Source organism: Protopterus annectens, chromosome 8.part0 (genome assembly GCF_019279795.1).
Source record: "Protopterus annectens isolate FY-2018-M chromosome 8.part0, PAN1.0, whole genome shotgun sequence".
Classification (NCBI taxonomy): Eukaryota; Metazoa; Chordata; order Ceratodontiformes; family Protopteridae; genus Protopterus; species Protopterus annectens.
In genome coordinates, this window is record NC_056741.1 from 1,782,301,222 (window position 1) to 1,782,319,782 (window position 18,561).

At 45.2% G+C, this 18,561-nt stretch overlaps 1 protein-coding gene across 2 annotated transcripts in view; it reads left to right on the forward strand.

Annotated features, from left to right (window-relative positions):
• The window catches only part of CIAPIN1 (cytokine induced apoptosis inhibitor 1), a 589,375-nt gene that overhangs the window by 75,756 nt on the left and 495,058 nt on the right, over window positions 1-18,561 (forward strand). The window lies entirely within an intron of this gene.

Here is an 18,561-nt window from a genome sequence, read left to right on the forward strand (position 1 = left end):
ACAATAACCCTACAACCAACTGCATGCCTTCATATGAGGATTCTGCAGTGGACCTTAGCAGTGCAGTGGTCCCTACTAAACTTTCCTATCTTGTACCTCGTCCAATTATCCCAGGTTTGTTGGGACTCTCTTTGGTGGTGGCTTCAGTCTGTAGACCTCCTTCTTGGCTGCCCTTTTGTTCTTCCTTTCCCCTTTGTCACAGTGATCACTGACACCTCCAAGCTTGGGGGGGGGGTATTGCATGGGATGGACGGTCCAAGGCACGTGGTTCCACTTAGAGACCAATCTGTATATCGGTGTACTGGAGATGAGAGCGATGCTTCTTGTGTTGCAAGCTCTTCAAACTTTTCTTCCCAATGAGACAAATGTCATCAGACGAACATGTCCGTTGTCTGGTATATCCACAAACCGGGGGGGACCAGATCTTATCCCCTTTGCCGTGAGGCCATGAGATTGTGGGAGTGGGCGATCTCTTTCAACCAGTTTATAGTGACAACGCACATTCCTGGGATGTCCAACATTCTAATGGACAGGCTGAGCCAAACCATTATGATTCCTTAAGAGTGGTCTCTAAATCCTTCAGTGGTGGACATGATCTTTCGAAAGTGGGGGCATTCTTGCTGCGATCTCTTCTCTCCTTCCAATGCAAAGTGCACTGAGTTTTTCACCAAAGGGTGGAGTCCCCCAGAGACACTCTGGTCCATGGTTGTACCTCCGGTCTACTTTACTCTTATCCTCCTCTACCTCTGATCCCCAAGTTTGTTCAGAAAGCCCAACAGTTAAAGAGCAAAGTTGTCCTCATTGTCCCCTTCTGGCCTCGCCAAGTTTGGTTCCCCACTCTTTGGTCTCATCTGGTGTGTCCGTCCTGGACTCTGGATCTGGTCCTGTATATCCTCTCTCACCTGTCCCGGGTTCCACATCCAGACTTAGTCAGCCTGAAGCTCTCCGCTTGGCTGCTGCAGTTCCTTTGATGGCTAGGACTCCCTGACTCTCTCTTCACCAGTCAAAACGATTTTGGTTGCGGCTCACAAGGCCTCTACTAGACTAATCTATTCCAGTAAATGGAAATGTTTTTCCGTCTGGGCGTCACAGCATAAACTGGATCCTTTTACAGCCCCTGTTCCTGCCATTTTAGATTTTCTAGCCCATACTTTCCACAACGGGGCTACTTTTTCTACAATTAAAGTTCAATTGACGGCCATCTCAAATTTCCATGTGGGGGAGAATTTTGATTCCTTGGCTTATTCTAAACTATGCAAGCTCCTTTTTGAAGGATATGTTCCTCCTTAGGATACCAGTCAAGGACCCCACACCTCCTTGGGATCTCACTGTGGTTTTACAGGCCCTAGATGTCCTTCAAGGATGCATCTGCAGTCATAACATATGGGTTGTCCTGCCTCAGGCAGCCCTTCAGTCGGCCGGATTCCAAAGTCTGGGTCTGGCCTCGGCTGATGTCGCACTTCACCCGACGTCATAGCTCCTGGGGTATAAAGGCATCAGCCGACACCATTTTCCTCAGTCTTTCTTGCCGCGCGGTGCCCGAAGCAGAAGCTGTTCGCAAGTGCCGGTCGGTCAGATCCAGAGATTTCAGCTACAGAAGACGTCTAAAAAAGCTAAGTACCCCGTTGGGGACTCTCTCTTGCCTCAGCCGATGTCAGACAAAGTAAATAATTGTTTAACTTGTGGGAAACAAATACCTCATAAGGATTTCCACTCTTACTGCCTTCCTTGCTTAGGCCCAGACCACTACGTATCAGCTTGTTTAGCCTGTGCTTCCTTCAACCGTTGGACACTTAGGCGTCGGTCGGAGTTTGCAGAAGAGTTTTTTGGTCCTGCTTTTGCATATAAAATGCCGTCTGAGACTCCGACTACACATTTAGCCAAAAAACGCAAGGAAAAGGACCGACACTCGCGGCCCGCGGTTTCGGCTGAAACCATGGTTAGGCCTACCGCGAGTGTCTCTGTTTCGGCTGAAACAGAGTCCTCTGTTCTTCCATCTGTCGAAAACATGCCTCCGACAACCGAGGCCAGAGGGGCCCCGGCTGAGTCGGCTACAGAAATTCCTACCGAAGAAGCAGGCGCACAAGAATTGTCAAACACCATTCCGTTGGACATCTCTACTCCTGCACGTGGGGCAGCTAGACCCCCTGCTTCCATGTCTATTAAGGCTTTCTCCAGGGCTAAAGCAGCTAAAATTTCCAAGGCCTTACCAACAAAAGCTTCCTCTGAGACCTTCCTCAAGTTCTCAGATTCTCAGCCTTGCTGAGGACCTTATATCTCTGATTAGGGGATCCCAACCTCACCCAGACAGGGCCTCACAATCTCCTCCTGACAAAAGGCCTAGGACTGAACCCCCTGAACCTCTCTCCTCTGATTATTCCTCGGATGGATCAGATTTATCAGACATCAGGAAGGACCATACTCACCTTATGAGGATTCGGATGCAGAAGACTCAATTCCTTCTGCCTTCCCCCCAGAAGAATTTTCCTTTGGGGAAACTTTACACTCAATGAGGGAACACTTTCAATGGCAGGGTCAGGATTTTTCTGATTCTAGGAAAAGGCTAAGGACTTTTTTACACTTGCCACAGCATAGGCCTTTAGCCATACCACCTGTACTATCAGTTGTTGATGATGCATACAATGATGCCAGTTCTGCCCCTGATTCTCTTCCCCCGGCCCCTGCCAAACCTGACCGATATTACAGGGTTCCGGATTCTCACTTCCACTTGTATAAGGCCCATGCTGCAGACCCAGAAACTATTTCTCAGGGCCCAAAGGGTGTTGCAGCTGCCACTGCCAAAAACCCCCTACCCTCTGAAAGAGAGTCAAGAGCATTAGAGAGATGGGGTAAAAAGGTTTATACATCTGCTACTCTTTCTGCCAGGGCTTTAAACTGTCAATTCCATATGGTACAGTACCAGGAATTTTTGTTAGATCAGCTGAATAAAAAGCTTTCCTCTCCTGAGCCTTTAGACCGTAAGTCCCTTCAGGATTTGGTACACCACTCTCAGCAGGTCAGTAGTAATTTCTTAAAATGTGGCTATGATGCACTGGAGGCTTCATTTAGATCAGCTATGACTGGAGCAGTGATTTGTAGGCATGCCTGGCTAAAAGAGCAATCCTTGCCAGACCATGTCAAGTCTAAACTCCTAGATGCCCCTATGGAGAAACAAAGTTTATTTGGCTCCCCTGCACAGGAGATTCTAAAGAAAGTGGAAGAAAAAGCTAAATCTGTGCAAACAGTCAAGGATTTCCTGTAGGTCCAACCTCCCAGGTTCAGCAGAAACTGGCCTTCAAAAAATTGGTCCTTTCCAGACACCTCCAGAGCACAGAGAGGCAGAAATAGACGCCCAAGAGGCAGAGGTCAATCTAGGGGTGCCTACAGGGGTCGTCAGTGGCAACCTGCCAACCAGAGGAGTACCGCCACAGCTGCGACTACAACCACTTCCACAGGACAGACACAATGACTTGGCTCTGATTCCGCCTACCAGGGAGCAACTGGAAGCACCCTTGGGCGGAAAGTTAGCTTTATTTTCAAAAACTGGCATTGCGTTACAGGAGACAAATGGACATTGCAAACAATAGACAAAGGCTACAGGTTTCACTTCCACACTTAAGAAAGGAATGCCAAACCTTCCACCAAGCCAGAAGCCAGAGGCTCTAAAACAAATCATCAACTTACTAAGGATGAGAGCAATAGAAAGGGTACCATCTATGGAACAAGGCCAAGGATTTTACTCCAGACTATTCCTTGTACCAAGAAAAGAAACTCAATGGAGGCCTATTCTCGACTTGTCCGCACTAAACACATATCTCATTGTACCAAAATTCAAGATGCTGACCCTACAGCAAGTTCTTCCCATGTTGGGCAAGGAGTCTTGGTTGGTCTCAAGGAGGCATACCTGCACGTCCCTATACGACCAGATTGCAGAAGACACCTCAGGTTTCTTGCAGGATCAGAGCATTATCAATTCTCAGCATTGCCCTTTGGCTTATCTACTGCACCCAGAGTATTCACGAAATGCCTGGCATCAGTAATTGCACATTGCAGGCTTCAGGGAATTCAGATCTACCCATACCTGGACGACTGCCTAATACAAGCGGACAACAAGACAAAAATAATAAAGGATTTGGCCTATGGCATACAACTGTTACAAGCCTTGGGATACACAGTCAACATCCAGAAGTCAAGACTAGTGCCATCCCAAAGGATAACATTTTTGGGTGCAGAACTGGACACAATAACTCAGATGGCTTTTCTCACAGAAGAAAAACAAAAGCAACTACCAGTCTACTTCATGGCTTTGACAAGACAAACTCAGCTTACTGCAAGGAAAGTCCTGCAGGCCCTGGGTTACATGGCATCTTGCATAATCTTGATCCCGCATGCCAGGCTGCATATGAGAAAATTACAATGGTACCTAAGGAATGTATGGTCTCAACACAGACACAGTCTAGAAACCATGATACCAATCATTCCATGTCTGAAAAAAGAATTCCTGTGGTGGGCTCAGGCCTGCCAGACCAACAGAGGGTTGCCTTTCCACAAACCACAGCCAAGGCAGACCATTACCACGGACGCCTCAGACCTAGGCTGGGGGGCACACATGGAAGACAAGTGTATCCAAGGCCTATGGTCTCAAGACCAGCTGAATCTACACATAAATCTAAAGGAGATGCTGGCAGCGAAGCATGCAGTCGAGGCATTCAAACCATTCCTCCAGCAAGGACATCTGCTGATAAGGACAGACAATACCACAGTCATGTGGTACATCAACAAACAGGGAGGCACGCATTCCTACCCTCTATGCCGGATGGCAATGGACCTGTGGAACCTAGGCCTGAATCTCAACATTCAAATGCAGGCCAAATTCGTACCAGGAAAAGAGAATTCACTAGCAGACAGCTTAAGCAGAACTACCACGGATGCTCACGAATGGATGCTGCATCCAGATATCTTCAAAAACATAACAAAGAAATGGGGAATGCCAGAGATAGACCTGTTCGCCTCCCCACTCAACCACCAACTGAAGAAATTCTGCTCAAGAGAATACCACCCACAAGCCTGGAGGGTGGACTCCCTTTCAGCTGGAAGGCCCTGACAGTTTATGCCTTTCCACCTCTCCCATTGATGTACAAAGTTCTACTGAAGATCAGGGAGGAACAGCCAAGGGTGATTCTGATAGCTCCAGACTGGCCAAGGCAGCATTGGTATCCGCTACTGAGAAGCATGTCTCGGACGAACTCATGGCCTCTACCTCTATGGCCTTTACTTCTAACGCAGAAACTACAAGACCCTGCATCCAAACTTGAAAACGTTGCAGCTAACTGCCTGGAAAATTGCATAAAACAAAACCAAAATGTTTTATCTCAGAGGGTCAAGGACATTATCCTGTTGGCTCGCAGACCCTCCACAAGAAAAACATACTCAACTAAATGGAAGAGATTCCTCATTTGGAGTGCATCAAAGGGTACAAATGTCACACTGGCAAACCTAGCACACATCCTAGAATACTTAGCAGAACTGTTCCACAATGGCCTGTCCTATTCTTCCATTAAGATTCATGCTTCAGCAATTTCAGCAGAGTACAACCTGGATCCTCCTATCTTCTCTCACCCTCTCCTCAGACAATTCTTAAGAGGGATCAAAAATGTAAAACCTCCAAGGAAACCACCTCTGCCTGCATGGGATCTCAATTTTGTGCTGGAAAAATTAACACTTCCCCCTTTTGAACCAGCAGCATCTGCAGACTTGCAGTTCTTATCTTGGAAAACTGCTTTCCTTCTAGCAATCACTTCAGCAAGAAGGGTATCCGAGTTACAGGCATTAATGGCAGTGCAGCCTTTCCTTATCTTCCACCAGGATAGAGTGTCTCTGAGAACCAATCCTACTTTCATGCCAAAGGTGGTATCCAGGGTATCCTTGAACCAAGCTATTCATTTGCCTACGTTCTTCCCTAACCCACAGAACAGGGGGGAAAAACTATTGCACACCTTGGATGTACACAGACAACTACGCTACTATCTGGACAGAACTAAAACCAGCAGAAAAACTGACCAGCTTCTGGTAGCATACCCAACAGGATTGCAAGGGAAAGCAATTTCCAAACAGACAATTTCAAAATGGATAGGAAATTGCATTCGATTCTGCTACGCATTTCATGGAAAGACAACTCCTGAAAATATCAGGCCTCACTCCACAAGAGCCACAGCCACCACTACAGCTTTCCTACGAGGAGTGGCTACCAAAGACATTTTAGAAGCTGCTACTTGGAGCTCCGTGCATACATTTGCCAAGCATTACAATCTTCCTTTATACTCCAGATCCCGAGCAGGTTTTGCAACTGCAGTTTTACAGGGGATCTTAACTACACCATCATTATCTTAGTGCCTCCTCCCCAGTTTGGCTATGGTATTCTACCCATATGTTATGACTGCAGATGCATCCTTGAAGGACATAGTACAGTTTTGTACCTACCATAAATGTAGATGTCCGATAGGTATGCATCTGCAGTCAGGATTACACCCTCCTTCCCCTCTGTGGTATTCCTAGGGTGCTTACCCCTCTTTTAGCTAGCTGGGGGAATCTGTTATGGTGTATTTGTTTGTATGCATATATGTGTATATATATATATATATATATATATATATATATATATATATATATATTTTGCTTTCTACTGTTTGGAATTTTCTACATTTATCCAAATTTAGCCTTCCTAGAGGGCACCTGGCATCTGGGGCAAGAAACACTGAGGAAAATGGCGTCGGCTGATGCCTTTATACCCCAGGAGCTATGACGTCGGGTGAAGTGCGACATCAGCCGAGCCCAGACCCAGACTTTGGAATCCGGCCGACCGAAGGGCTGCCTGAGGCAGGACAACCCATATGTTATGACTGCAGATGCATACCTATCGGACATCTACATTTATGGTAGGTACAAAATTGTACTTTTCTCCTCCTTTTGAATCTGATACCACTGTGGATTTACAATTTTTAGCTTGGCAGACCGCTTTCTTGGTGGCTATCACTTCTGCCATGCTGGTATCTGATTTGCAGGCGTTGTCAATTAAAACCTTCTTATCTCGTCTTCCATAAGGACATTGTGACCCTTTGTGCCAACCCCTCCTTCATGGCAAAGGTGGCCTCTGAAGCTAATATTAACCTGGTGATTAATTTTAACTATTTTTCTTCCAACTCTAAATTGTCGTTTTTCGTTGTTTGGTATTGTTACTATGCATGCATTGCTGTAGGTGTTGGTAAACCCCTTTCTCTTGCCTTGTCAGTAAATTCTTCATAGCATCGTTGGTATAGGCCCTTCCCTTCCCTCTACCTCTGGTAATTCTTAGATGATATAGTTGATATTCTTATTTTCCCTTACCTTTTTTTCCTTCTATTATCCTCCTTGGGGGTATTTTTTTTTTCTAAATACCATTGTTGGTACTTCTATTTTAAAAAAAAAAAAAAAAATCCCAGTCAACTACCACGGCACTGACCGTTATTGAAGCAGCCAAATCTCCTACGGGGCCCACCTTATCAGTACAGATGACCCTCTCTGCACCAACAATAGTCTCTTCAAGCATTCCGGTTACTTCCTCCCCCGCAAAAAAATTATTGGTTAGCTGACCACAGTGCCGAAGGTCAAGAGTACACCCAGAACTAGATACTCCCCATCTACAGATCCCTTCTTGGGTCAACAATTAAGTCCATTCCTGGACAGGCCAGTATCTCCCTCTGAGATGTCCATCTGTTCCACCAGGAGTCTTTCGGAGTTGAATGTAGTCAGATTGGTGGATCGGCTCTTGGTAGCCAGAGGCCATCCCTCCCCAGGACCCTCTCTCCAACCTGGAGCCGAGGGTTACTGTCCCAGGGCACCTTATCTTCCTCCTTCAACCTCTTCCCAGGTCTTGGAGCCCTCTACTTTGATGTTCCCAGTGCCAGCTATTTCGGTACCGATGGTGGGTCTCGCCTTCGTACTGGACCCAACTCTGTGGTCTGTGGCTCCATTGGAGCCGACCCACTCATGGGACTGTGACTTGGCTGTCGGCTCCGAGATCCCTGGATTGGCTCTTATTTTTTCCACAGTGCCATCTACCATTCCTGGTCCCCTGGTGGATACACGTCCTCTTGCGGCTCCTGCTCCGGAGGGTGGCTTTTTGGAGCGGGGTGTGACCCTGGTTCTGAGGTTGTCTATCTCTGTTCTAGGCTCCCATCCCTCTTTGGGCAGGCCTGCCTTCCAGATTATGGAAAGAGCTTTAGCCTCAGCAGGCTCACAGTTGGCACCATCCCTGTTGTCATATCTATGTATCCTGTGGCTCACAGCTGACACAGTCTGCTACCTTGGTGCAGCGGGCACAAGAGCAGCAAGATACCCTATTGCATGGTCCCCCTTCTTAGGAGTCGTCCTCAGACCTTCCTCCTGAGGAGCCACCCCTTAAGAGGTCATGCAAGAGGAAACTTGGAATTTCCAGAAGAATCTGTCACTGATGATACAGATTTTGATGAAGGGGAATGGTCCCCCTGGTAACCCCCTGAAGATGTCTCCTTTGGAGACCGCGTGGAAATTATAAAACAGAGGGGTGATTGGAAGTCCACAAACCCTTCTACTTCTTGGGTGACCCCCACCTGCCGATGAACTGATCAGACTCCTCGTGCATCATGTGTGGAAGGCTTCTGATACTATAGAGCTAATCCCCGGGAAGCCGGATAAAATTTTTTCAGTGCCTGAGGATCAGCCCCACTGGTCTAGCAGTGGATGCCTTGGCGGCGGTGGCTGCCACAAAAAAAGAACTCGCCAAGGAGAGTCCAGCTGTCCACCCTCCAGAGAGTCCTGGACAATGGACAGGTTTGTGAAGCAGGTCTTTGTTTCAGTGACCTTCACCATACAGTCCTTGAAATTTTTGACAACCTTTACGCGACTCCAAAGGGATCTGATAACTGAGCTTTCAGAGACCTTAGTAGGAGCATTGTCTGACTAGGTCTGGGGTAAGTTTGCCTCCCAGCTTGCCACCCTAGGTCTCTCTCAAACTCGTCCATGCGGCTTATTGCACATACAGCCGAAGGAATGTTCAGGGCAGCGTGTACAGGCATTGCCATTAGGAGTCATGCCTGGATGCGCTTATTTGATGTGGACCACTTCAAGTCTTCCTTTATCACTGCTGCTGTTGATGCTACTTTGTTATTTGGCCCAAAAGTCAGACACACATTAGCCAGAGGTGAGAAGGATGAAACAACCTTTCTGCTGTGGGCATTCGTTTTTCCACTCCTCAACGAGCTTGCTGCAGGAATCAGAGGAGTGGACAGATGTGGTTCAGAAAGTCCCAAGGCCCTTTTCGGGGCACACGTGGTGAGTATTCCCTACTGGGACAGAGGGGGGGGGGCTCTTCTGGAAAATGCCTCTCATGTGGCAGAGGGGGGCCTGCATAACCAGAGTTCAGGGATTCTTTCTCTGGACAACCCTACCAGCGCTCCTGAGTAGCGGCCCAATTGCTTACTTCTGGAAGCAGTCGGGAGAAGATTCTCTCTGCACCTTTCAGCCTGGCACACAATAACGGTAATTATCAGAGGGTACCATGTATGAATGTCGAAGAGGGGAAAACAATTTTTAACAGGTTTTCCCCTTTTTTTGAAAATCTTAAGGGAGTTGGTCATAAGATTTTGGCCTATTGTTAAACAAGATGAGAGTTTGGGTGAAATCTTCCCTAAGAGGGTAATGTTTTCCTATAGTAGGTTTTTGAATTTGAAGGAGTTCAATTTGAAAAAGAAACGTCATAAGGAGGACAGTCGGGTGGGGTCTTTTCCATGTGGTAAGTGTAAGATATGTGCAGGGTTAAAAAAAAAAAAAAAAAAAAACTAAACTGCATCAAGATTAATGGAAGGAATTATAAAGCATTCCCCAACATATACTAAATACTGCTACTACTGCCAAATACAAACTCCTTCTTAAATAACATCTGTCTGTTAACTGGCTTTGCTCTTGTATTTCTCCTGGGTAACTTTGTTTTTCTCTCTCTTCACTTTGCCTTCACTCTATCCTACTATCAGATCTCCTTTTAACTTATTCCCTACCTTCTTCACATTACTAATTGTTTCTTTAATAAGTCTCTTCTTTCCTTACTTTTCTTTCCACTTTTTACACTGCCGAGGCATATAGCATGTATCTGCAAAAAAAAAAAAAATTGTATCGTTAATCTCTGTATACATTGTAATTGCATTATTTTTGTTAATCCTGTTAATAATGCCAATTCCTGATCTTGATATTGTATATGTATTGTTTATTCTTTATATTGCTATTTCCTATTTTTGTAGTTCATATAGTTGTCATTTTTCTTTTCCTTTTTTTCTTGGGGCTTTCCACCGGGCCTCTGCTGAAAACGGGCCGCTGGCCCAGTCGGACTGTTACTGTAAACAAATGTAATAAATAAATAAATAAAATAAATAAATGTGTGGTGTGATATGTGTTATAGGCTGTGGTTGTACACTCAGAAAATGGTACATTGGGCAGACCAGGAGGATGGTCAAGAAGCGGATAATGGAGCACCTAGGGGACATAAGAAATGGTAGGTTGGATAACCCAGTGGCCCAACATTTTCATTTTGTACATGCTGGTGTAGATAATTAATTGATTTATTGCATTTGTTAACTGGGAAAGTCCACTGGGCCTGGAATGAGCCCATTTTCAGTGGAGGCCCGGGGAGAAAAGCTCCACAAAATTGCATACAAAGATCAATATTAATTCCCTTCAGAGAAAAGTTCACAAAATTACATAGAACGTATTGATTCACATAGCAGAGAACATCAGACACTACTAATACAGTAAATGAAACTAATGTAAACCATATTGAACAAGTTACAATCATGGAAAAATAGAAGTAATAAATGGGATATGTTCACATAACATATGAATAAAAATAAAACTGAAAGGTTCGTAGTGTGCTTTTTTAAATAGCATTTGTATATGATATATCTGCTAGGCTAATTGCCATGGGGAGTTGAGTGCAGTGTAAGAAATAGGAGATTAGAAGGGCTAGGGAGGGTAAAGACCGTGTAAAGTGACAGGGAAGCATTGAGTAGGCAAAAGCATTGAGTAGGCAGAGTGAAGGGAAAGGAAGTGATGGTGAGAGGTAGATCACTGGGGAGAGACTGTTGGGAATTGGGGTTGTGTGTTGGGGTACAGGAGCATAACCAATATGAGGAGAGATGTTGTTTGAAGGATTTTTTAAAAGAGGTAGGATTGCTGATAGTTCTGAGTGAAGAGGGGAGATTATTCCATGCTTTGGAGACGGTGTAGGTATACCACATTTTACCGGCTGTAAGCTTCGGTTTCTCAATGGATAGTAGCATTTTGTTTTTGGACCTGAGTTGTTGATTAAGGCTGATACATGGTCAGCATGGAGGAGTGGGAAGAGCAGATTTGTGGGGTGTAGATGAGCTTGTGGGCTGTAGTTAATTGTAGAAAAGTGAGTGATGGGATTCTAGCCAATTTAGTTGATGCAGAGAGGAACAGTGATGGGTAGACAATTTTTGTTTGTAGAAAATTTAGCAGTTTTGTTGTAGCAAGAATACAGTTTTGTTTTTAAGGAGGACTGTAGATTGGTGAGGATGGGAGCACGATCTAGAAGTGTTCGAAGCAGGAAGGATGAGACCAGAACCTTTTCTTCGGTGAGGCTAAGAAAATAGCTTTGCCTGTACAGGGCAGCTAGTTTTTGATGTTATAAATGTGAAGGTCAGAGGTTAATTTGTCATCCATGATGACGCCTAGCAATTTGGTACTTGGGAACTACTTCAGTGATGGTGTTATTTTGGGATCGAACGGAGAATTGTGACTTGTCAACAGGGCTGGATTTTATTGGGGTGAATACTAAACATTTTGTTTTTATTGGGGTTGAGAACAAGATGGTTCTGGGACATTCAGGTTTTGGTGGAACTTTAAAGCCTCTTGGGTGAGGTACTGTAGTGTAGGGGCAGATTTAGCAGAGCAGGCAATAGTTGAGTCATCTGCATAATGGATAACAGTACTGAAAGTTGTTGACAAGTGTACTGAATAAGAAGGGCCCTAGTATTGAACCTTGGGGGACACCTGTATTTGTAGTTATGAAAGGAGAGGAAGAATGTTGCCATTTTGTGGATTGCTGCCTGTTACTTAGATAGTTAGTAAACCATTGTAAGGTAGGGGGAGATAGTCCAAGATTAGAGAGTTTAGTAAGCAGGAGGGCATGGGAAATGGTGTTGAAAGCCTTTGATAAATCCAGGAAGAGTGCTGAGAATAAGGAAACAGCATCTCAAGCTCTATTTACTGTGTCAAGGAAGGAAGCGAGGACAGTGCATTTTAGCCAAGCCTCATTTTACTCATGGGGTGGATTATGTGCAAGCTTTGTTAATAATGAACTTTGTTTCCATTTTCATCTTAAAAACTCTTCACCCTACTGGATTAAATCTAGAATTAAATCTTAATTTATGAAGTGTAGGTTTATACATTGTTTGGGGTGTTTTGTATTATAATTTAACACTTTAAATGGTTTTAGCATTTGGTATGGGAATACTTTGACACTTGAATTGGAAATATTGTTGGTAGTTTTTAGTTGAATCATTTCCATTGAATTATTGGGTAATTGTGTGAGTTTGTGTGTATAAAAGAGGCTGTCTAGATGATGTAATTGTTCCCTGGAAGGCAAACCGCTGAGGTACTAGGAAACATAGTAATGTTTTGGCAGTCACTTTGTCTTGGCTCTGCTCGCTCCCCCCCCCCCCCCCGTTTCGTTTATTGCCAGAGTAAGCTGGATAAAAATTAAGGCACATTCTACCAGGTCTGTTTCTACTTCGGTAGCCTTTCTTTCCAGAGCTTCTATGGATGACATATGTGCAGCCGTAACTTGGGCTCACCCCCCCCCCCCATACCTTGATCACCCATTACAAATTGGATACGGTCTCCAGGAAAAGAGCATCCTTTTGGCTCTATGGTGCTCTGGAATGTCCTTCCCTAGTGCCTCCCAAGGTAAAGTAGCTAAGGACTCTGTCCCGACAGTTAATGAATGAAGATTGACATGAATAAAGAAGTTATGTTCTTACCATAATGTTCCTTCTGCGTGGTCTATCTTCACATCTCTGCTGGTCGGGTATAAAGGCATCAGCCGGCGCCATTTTCCTCCGCCTTTCTTGCCGCGCCCAAGCAGAAGCTGTTCGCAAGTGCCGGTCGGTCAGATCCAGAGATTACTACTACAATACTTCAAGACTTCTAAAGCTAAGTACCCGTTGGGGACTCTTTCTTGCTCAGCCGATGTCAGAAAAGTAAATAACTGTTTAACTTGTGGAAACAAATACCTCATAAAGATTTCCACTCTTACTGCTTACCTTGTTTCGCCCAGACCACGGTAGCAGCCTGTTTAGCCTGTGCTCTTCAAACGACAACGCTTAGGCCGGTCGGAGTTTGCTGAACAGTTTTATTATGCCGTTGGATCCTCCGACTTCTCAAATTGTTAAACGCAAAGAAAAGACCGACACTCAGCGGTCCGGGTTTCGGCCGAAACCACGGTTAAGCAAACCGCGAGTGTCTCGGTTTCGGCCAAAACCGAGCAAACAGGTCAATCTTCAGCCGAATCCATGACTACTACCGAGGCTCCTGCTACCCTAGTTGAATCGGCCTCTGAAGTTTTGCCTACTAATGTGGTTCCTATAGAATTATCAGACACCATCCCTTTGGATGTCTCTACCCCAGCACGTGGTGCTGCTAGGCCTCCTGCAGCCATGTCTATTAAGGCCTTTGCCAGGGCTAAAGCAGCCAAAACTGCAAAATCAGTGCCTGTTAAGCCCCCTCACAGGCCCAGTTCCAGTTCTCAAATGCTTACTCTGGCAGAGGATCTCATCTCTTTAATAGGGGATCCCAATCTCTCCCAGACAGGGCCTCTCAGCCTCCAGAAAGAGACCTAGAGCAGAGCCCCAGAGCCAGTGTCCTCAGATGATTCTTCTGATGTTTCAGACATTACAGACCATCCAGTGGCTCCTTTTCTACTTATGAAGATTCCGATGCTGAAGAATCTATTCCATCTGCCTCTCCACCAGAGGAATTTTCCTTTGGGGAAACCTTACATGCCATGAGAGAGCAATTCCAATGGCAGGGACAAGATTTCTCAGATTCAAGAAAAAGGCTTAGGACCTTTCTACACTTACCGCAACATAGGCCCTTAGCTATACCTCCAGTTCTGCCTGTTGTGGATGATGCATTTAATGATGTTTGCACTGCTCCTGATACTTTACCTCCAGCCCCTGCCAAACCAGATAGGTTTTACAGGGTACCGGACACTCATCACCACCTATACAAGGCCCCACTTGCAGATCCTGAGACTATCTCCCAGGGCCTAAGGCAGTAGCCGACCTCAGCAAAACCCTCTCCCTTCTGAAAGGGAATCCAGGTCCTTAGAGAGATGGGGTAAAAAAGTTTACACCTCTGCTACTCTTTCAGCTAGAGCTTTGAACTGTCAGTTTCATATGATCCAATACCAAGAGTTTATGCTTGATCAGTTAACTAAGAAACTGTCCTCTGATGACTCCTTAGATAAGAAATATGTTTTAGAAATGGTGAATAACATTCAGCAGGTTAGTAACCATTCATTCTTTAAAATGTGGCTATGATGCACTGGAGGCTTCATTTAGATCAGCCATGACTGGCACAGTTATAAGAAGGCATGCATGGTTGAAAGAACAGGTCTTGCCGGATCATGTTAAAGCAAAGCTGTTAGATGCTCCTATGGATAAGGCCAGTCTATTTGGTTCTCCTGCTCAGCAAGTAATGAAGAAAATGGAAGAGAAGGCAAAATCTGTACAAACAGTTAAAGATTTCTTACAGGTTCAGCCCCAAGGTTTAGCAGGAACTGGCCTTCCAAAAATGGTCCTTTCCAGACTCCTCTAAATCTCAGAGAGGCAGGAATAGACGTTCCAGAGGCAGAAATCAATCCAGAGGAGGTGCCTACAGAGGACCAGTGGCAAGGCAATAACCAGCGAGGCACAGACACAACCACTGCCACTGCAACAGGACAATCACAGTGACTTGGCTCTGACACCGCCTACCAGGGAACAAATAGCAGCACCCTTAGGCGGAAAGTTAGCCTTATTTTCAAAAAATTGGCACTATATCACAAAAGACAAGTGGATTTTGCAGACCATAGACCAAGGCTACAGGTTTCACTTCCACACCTTACCAGTAAAAAGAGGAATGCCAAACCTACCTCCAAATCAGAAAACAGAAGCTCTAAAACAGATAGCTCAATTAACAAAGATGAGAGCTGTGGAAAGAGTACCACCAACAGAACAGGGCAAAGGATTCTACTCCAGACTCTTCCTAGTACCAAGAAAAGAGAAAAGTTGGAGACCTATTCTCGACCTGTCCGCCTTAAACACATTCATCATTGTCCCAAAATTCAAAATGCTGACCCTACAGCAACTTCTTCCCATGCTGGGCAAGGAGTGTTGGCTGGTAACTCTAGATCTCAAGGAGGCATATCTGCATGTCCCCATACGACCAAATTGCAGAAGATACCTCAGATTTCTTGCAGGATCAGAGCATTATCAATTCTCAGCATTGCCCTTTGGCTTATCTACTGCGCCCAGAGTATTCACAAAATGCCTGGCATCAGTAATCGCCATTGCAGGCTACAGGAATCCAAATTTATCCATACCTGGACGACTGCCTGATACAAGCGGACAACAAAAGCAAACTGACAAAAGACTTACAAAGAGTCATTTGCTTACTACAAGCTCTGGGATACACAGTCAATTTAAAAAAGTCAAGACTAATACCATCCCAAACAAAAACATTCTTGGGTGCAGAATTGGACACAGTAAAACAAATGGCATTCCTGACTGCAGAAAAACAAGAACAACTCCCTCATTACTTCTTGGCATTAACAAAGCAGAACAAACTAACAGCAAGGAAAGTACTGCAGGCCTTGGGCTTCATGGCATCATGCATAATCCTGGTCCCCCATGCCAGATTGCATATGAGAAAACTACAGTGGTACCAAAAGAATTTATGGTCTCAACACAGGCACAGCTTAGAAACCGAAATACCACTAATCCCATGCCTGAAACAAGAGTTCCTATGGTGGGCTCAAGCATGCCAGTCAAACCCAGGCTTGCCCTTCCACAACTTTCAAGCAAGCCAAACCATCACAACGGACGCCTCAGACCTAGGTTGGGGGCCCACATGCTGGACAAATGCATACAAGGATTATGGACCCCAGATCAACTGCACCTGCACATAAATCAAAAAGAAATGCTGGCAGTAAAACTAGCAATCCAGAATTTCAGACCATTCCTCAAAGAAGGCCATTTGATGATAAGGACAGACAACACCACAGTCATGTGGTACATCAACAAACAGGGAGGCACTCATTCATACCCCCTATGCCGAATGACTCTGGACCTATGGAATATGGCTCTGAGCTACAACATTCAGTTACAGGCAATATTTGTACCGGGAAAAGAAAACATCCTAGCAGACATGTTAAGCAGAACTACCTCGGATGCTCACGAATGGATGCTACACCGACATCTTCAAGGCCATCACACAGAAATGGGGAATGCCACAAATAGACCTATTCGCATCCCCACTCAATCACCAGCTCAAGAAATTCTGCACAAGGACATACCACCCACTTGCATGGAAGGTGGACTCTCTATCCTTCAGTTGGAAAGGCCTGACAGCATATGCATTCCCACCTCTTCCTTTGATGCACAAGATACTACTGAAAATCAAAGAGGGCGTCCAAGGATAATTCTGATAGCTCCAAATTGGCCAAGACAACACTGGTATCCATTGCTGAGGAGCATGTCACGGGGGAGAACGTGGACACTACCCCTGATGCCTTTGATGTTAACTCAGAACAACTACAACATCATGCATCCAAATCTAAAAACTCTGCAACTAACTGCCTGGAACATTACATAACAGCAACTAACCCAGATTTATCCCAAAGGGTTAAAGACATTATCCTGAGGCCCAGACCTTCTACAAGAAGGAACTATGCAGGGAAATGGAAAAGGTTTGTCATTTGGAGCACTGAAAGAGGAAAAGATGTGTCCAAGATAGATTTTGCCAACATCCTGGAGTATTTGGCAGAGCTTCTCCATACAGGCCTGTCCTATTCCTCCATCAAGATACATGCATCAGCTATTTCTGCAGAATACAGCTCGATCCCCTGTCTTCTCACATCCTCTACTCAGGCAGTTCCTCAGAGGAATCAAGAATGTAAAACCTCCTAGGAAACCACCATTACCAGCATGGGACTTGAACTTTGTGCTAGAAAAATTGACACTCCCTCCATTCGAACCAGCAGCAACAGCAGATCTTCAACACCTATCCTGGAAAACTGCTTTCCTACTGGCAATTACTTCAGCAAGAAGGGTTTGAACTACAGGCCTTAATGGCAGTACAACCCTTCCTAATCTTCCATCAAGATAGAGTATCCATGAGAACTAATCCTACATTTATGCCTAAGGTGGTATCCAGAGTGTCTCTAAACCAGGCAATCCACCTACCTACCTTCTTTCCCAACCCACAGAACAGGGGGGAAAGACTGCTGCATACCTTGGATGTACATAGACAGTTCGCTACTACCTGGACAGAACCAAGGGCAATAGAAAACTGACCAGCTTCTAGTGGCCTATGCAACAGGAAGGGAAGGAAAAGCAATTTCCAAACAGACAATTTCCAAGTGGATAGGAAATTGCATCAGATTCTGTTACTCCTACCATGGAAAACCAATTCCACAGAACATAAGACCTCACTCTACAAGGGCTACAGCCACTACCACAGCTTTCTTACGAGGAGTGGCAACCAAGGGCATTATTGAGGCGGCTACTTGGACCTCCGTGCATACATTTGCCAAGCATTATAACTTACCTCTATACTCTAGATCCCGAGCAGGGTTTGCCACTGCTGTATTGCAAGGGATCCTAACTACACCATAATTCTTCTTCCTCCTCCCCTAGTTTGGCTATGGTATTCTACCCATTTGTTATGACTGCAGATGCATCCTTGAAGGACATAGTACAGTTTTGTACCTACCATAAATGTAGATGTCCGAACAGGATAGCATCTGCAGTCAGGATTACCCACCCTCCTTCCCCTCTGTGGTATTCCTAGGGTATTTACCCTCCTAATAGCTAGCTGGGGGGATCTCTTATGGTGTATTTGTTTGTATATATGTACATACATGCTTATTTTTTGTGTTTGCCTACCTTTTTTTTTGGAAACATTGGCATTTACCCAAAATTTAGTTTTCCAAGAGGGCAACTGGCATCTGGGGCAAGAAACACTGAGGAAAATGGCGTCGGCTGATGCCTTTATACCCGAAGACCAGCAGAGATGACGTCGGGTGAAGTGCGACACCAGCCGAGGCCAGACCCAGACTTTGGAATCCGGCCGACTGAAGGGCTGCCTGACGACAGGACAACCCATTTGTTATGACTGCAGATGCTATCCTGTTCGGACATCTACATTTATGGTAGGTACAAAACTGTACTTTCTTACCATAATGTTCCTTCTACGTGGTCTATCTTCATT